Below are 4,593 nucleotides of genomic sequence, written 5' to 3'. Positions count from 1 at the left end.
CTTTCAGCCTAAATCTATTTCGGGGGGATTTATCCTGAGGTTTTTTCTTTTTTTTTTTGGTGGTGAGATGGATGTGAAAAGCGAAGACGCCCCTCCCCCCCCCCCCCCCCCCCCCCCCCCCCCCCCCCACTCTCCTTCTTCCCCCTCTCGGCTCCTTCCCCTCGCACACCTGCTTTTTGTTCGACTCAAAGCTGATTACACTTTTTCGGCGCAGCGATTCCTCAAAGAAAAGAAAGAAACTCTCGGATAGTGTCGCTGTCAGGTAACTATGCAAATTCCGCTGAGAGCCGCGCTGATGTTTTTAAACGGAGAAAAACACAGCGGATCCTCAGACATGACATGGAGCCATTACATTGGACTCTAGTGTCTTTATCACTCTTTCTTTCTCCATGTGATTTCAATCCCTCCTCCAGTTGCAGGGACTCCCTCTGACCCCGCGACCCCTCCTTCCCCGCTCACCTCATATGGTTCCAGGCTGCGCGGAGCGACGCCCAGCCCAGCCGGTGGATAACCCCACTACCTCATCCCCCCCACCCCACCCCCCCCCCCCCCCGGGGGACCCGAGCTACATCCTTCCTCTCCTCTCTCTCCACGCTCTTCACCGTTCCCCCTCGTATCTTCGCTCGGGCCCCCGCTTCCCTCCAGAGCCACAGAGAATCACCATCTGCTTGCCCAAAAAAAATCCCCCAGCCCTCCCCTCCCTCCCTCCCTCCCTCCTTCCTCCTCTCTCTCTCCTCGCATCTCAGCGGCAGGAAGCAACACCTGCCGGGTCTACCTCACTTCCTGTTTTCAACATCACACTTTTTTTTTTACATCTAATTCTTTTGTTGGGATTTGGTCTCCGAAAGCAGGTTTTATGATCTTTATGTATATGCATTGCTTGGAAAAATATCATACTGTCGGTGGACTGTTTGGCTCGGTTCCCGGCTCCCACAGTTGATGCTGTATTTGCAGTGACAGGCTGTGTCTGGGCACTTAATCTGCACTCACAGACAACCTTGGCCACCATTTTCTCCCTGACCCGGGCCACCCCCTGAGCAAGTTCCTGGCATAAATCACATCTCCCCCCCCCCCCCTTGTTGGACTCTTATCAATTCATCCATTAAAAGTCCTATGGGGGGATTGTCATCTTTTACAGCGGCATAAACAAGGCGGCGTGTCAGCTTGACCTCTTATTTACGACCCAAAATATGGATGTCACGCAGCGAGCGGAGGGATTGTTAGGCTACATTAGCTAATATTGCCACATTCTCCTGTCACAACCCATTTCCCTGCGATTCTTCAGCTTGGGAAATATTCGTATTGTTTATTGCGGCAGTCGCTCTATTGAGTTAGGTAACTCAAAACAGGATGTTTCGCTGTGCAATTACCGCTCACAAGGAATGATGGAAGAACAAACATGAGCTGAAGTCACTTCTGTTTTTTTCACCGGGTGGATGTCCATTGTTTTAGGCTCTCTAGTTTTTCGGTGCGCTCGCTCCACCCGGCTTCCTGCACTGTCATCAGGCCCGTACAATCGCCCTGCCCATGCTTCATGTCTTCCTCCATCTTGTGTGGCCTCTTTGCCGATTGTCACTGCAGTCTCCTCACAATAGGCTTAGACCAATATATCAGTTTAGAGATATATCAGGCCAATACTGGCTTTTTAAATATCGGATTTCAGCCATTTATGTCTCCCACCTCTGATATGATGGAGGTTCTTCCTTGACCACAGCTACATAAAATACTGTTATTTTCTTTGCACTATTTTTATTCATTTAATTCTTCAGTTATGTTTTTGTAAATGAATTCTTCATCTAAAGGCATGAATGCATCCCAGAGTTTCCAATACCAGTAAAGAGCTGCTAAAAGAATCTCATTATCCTGGGTTTGAATGGAGAGTTTTAGTGTCCCATGATGGTCTAAATGCTGTTTCAGAGGCTTTTCCATCCTGACAAGAATAAAACTTTTTTTGGTTTGAAATTTAAAGATATTAAAAGTCGGTTTTAGAAATACCGGTATCGGCCTCCAGAAATCCATATTGGTCGAACCCTACCTCACACCATCTTTCATTCCCTGAAATTCCTCTGAATGGACTCATTGATATGTCAACATTTGCAATCCCTTTGTTGCTTCTGGCATTTCTTCTTCTTTTTTTTTTTTTTACCTTTTGCTGTATCGCTTTTGTATTCCTTTATTCACCTATTTTGCTGCATATGCTATTTCTGATAACAGTGTTCCATCCAGAAAAACACACTGGATAAGCTGCTGCGGTGCTATCCATACATGCTTATACCTTCCATACAGTGATAAAACTCAACCATCATCACAGATACACTGGACGACTCCGCATCGATCCCCTCCCACTGATTTAAATGGTTGTGTGAAACAGTTAATAGAACATCTCAGGGCTTGAGGCTGAATGCATTGATCCAATGCAATATTTGCTCTGGGTCTAGATAGAGAGCATTGATATGGTGAGTATGGATTCACTGTACTAGACTTAACATGGATGTGCAGATTCTTGTCATTTAACATAGATTGGCTCATGTAAGGCGTGTGCATGAGTGATATATATTGCTTTCTATGGCTATTTCAGGATGAACACTATGCAGTTATAATGCTGCACAAGCTCGCTGATACAAATATGATCACAACACAACCGACTGAAGTCAAATATCCATGATTAATGAGCGTCAAGACTGATTGATTTGTCAGAGACTTCCATGTTTACGGACAAAAATGTTTCATTATGTCGATCAATGGGAGCGTCTGGCCCGACAGCGCCGTGTCATTATGAATAAGAAGATAGTCTGCCGTTTCATCCTACAGTATGCGGTGCGGGTTATTAAGAAACGACGTCGGAGAATCAAAGCGCCCTCTCAGAAGTCGCCCTCTGCGATGTCACGGCCGCGTTGCCAGGAAACCAAACAATGTGCTGTGTCAAGATGCGATAACAGGAAATGATTTCATCGCCTCTTTCCTCTAACGTGCAACAGGGGTTGACATGTTGCAATGCATGCACGGAGCGCGTTAGGACTCCGATTCACTGTGAGTTGTGAAGAGAAAAAAATGCCCAAATGATATTCTGATATAGAGATCTCATATCTCACACGAGCTCACACGACCGCCAAACACGCTCACAGGTTGTGGTGAGGCCAATTTGTGTGATTTGTTGATTAGTTGCAAGTAGAACCATTTCATTTCATTTTCATGTTTTGCAGATAGGACATCAAATTTTATTCTATCCTACAAAATCAAAGAACAGCACATACTTTTGTGTCTTTTAAACATTAAAGGTCTTGACTAGGGTTTAGATTCCATATCAACAAACATTATACTCATAAATGCTCTTTGGCTGTGCAGGGCAGTATTCTATTCTATTCTATTGATTGATTGATTTAGTTTATTTAAGTGTCATACACACAAGGTGCCAGCCCACACAGACTTACATGACACTATCTTATTCTATTTTATTCTTTAATTAATATTATATTCTAGTTGTTTGTTGTTAGTTTGTTGCTTGTCAATTAGGCTTTTATTTTGAAAATTGTAACAGATGTCCCTTTTTAATATTTATTTTGTATTATTTTTTTTATTGAAAAATACAGTTTGTCAGTTGACTTAGAAGGTACAGAGAACATTAGTATATATACTATATATACTGTATATATCAAATAAATACAAAAAATATTGATTGAAAAATAAGAATAACACTAGATCATTAGGGTAAAATAAAGTTCTTTTTTCTGCATATTGTATGGCTTTGGTTCTATGGACAGCATTGCCTGTGAATAGTACAGTATTGTTGCTTTGCTGCCACACAGCAAGCTTGATGTGTGTGATGGTGTAGAGTATGGTTTGTGTTATGCATCTGCTCCTCCCAGAGTGTGACTGCTGCTCAGCACTGGAGCCGTTTGCCAGGTCAAAGCCAGAAGGGTTCATCTGTGGAGATAAGAGTGAACCATACCAGAGCCTCAGGCAGCCTCTCTGACATCTTCTCATGCCTGCCTGATAGAGATGGGAGGAATGTAGTGTCTCGTACACTTTCGCTCCCTTAATCTCTCTCTCTCTCTCTCTCTCTCTCTAAAAAGAAGAAACACTTAGACTTGAATATCTTCCGCATAGCAGTGAGCGACGTTACCTGCATTTGCCGTTTCTGCAATTTTGATCCACAGTGATAGAGAGCCAATGAATATTCAACAAGGCGTAAATGTCAAAACACGGCTGACGTAACAAGATCTATTCACCCGCGCCTCCCGAAGACGCCGCACCTCTGGAACCCTCGCGATCCCCGTTGTGTCACACCGCTCTGTCTCTTCCATTAACGTCTTGATAACGGCCCAGCGGTACCTGTCACGGGTTAAAAGAAAGACTTCAGTGTCTGCTGCTCCCTCAATAATTTGTAGCGGTTTTTTTTTTTGGCCCCGGTGGGGGGAGGCCCCGGCTCTTCTCAGGGGAGGCTCTCTCAAGCCCGGCGCTCCGTTCCCAGAAAACATGGCTGGAATTTGGCTGCGGGGCAGATGGGTATCCTCTAGACAAGAGGAGGGTGGAATGTGTGTGTGTGTGTGTGTTGGGTGGGGGGGGGGGGGGGGGGGGGGGGGGGAGCTGCAT

Source organism: Centroberyx gerrardi, chromosome 22 (genome assembly GCF_048128805.1).
Source record: "Centroberyx gerrardi isolate f3 chromosome 22, fCenGer3.hap1.cur.20231027, whole genome shotgun sequence".
Lineage (NCBI taxonomy): Eukaryota > Metazoa > Chordata > Actinopteri > Beryciformes > Berycidae > Centroberyx > Centroberyx gerrardi.
The sequence above is the reverse complement of the archived record's forward strand: the minus strand, read 5'-3'. Positions refer to the sequence as shown.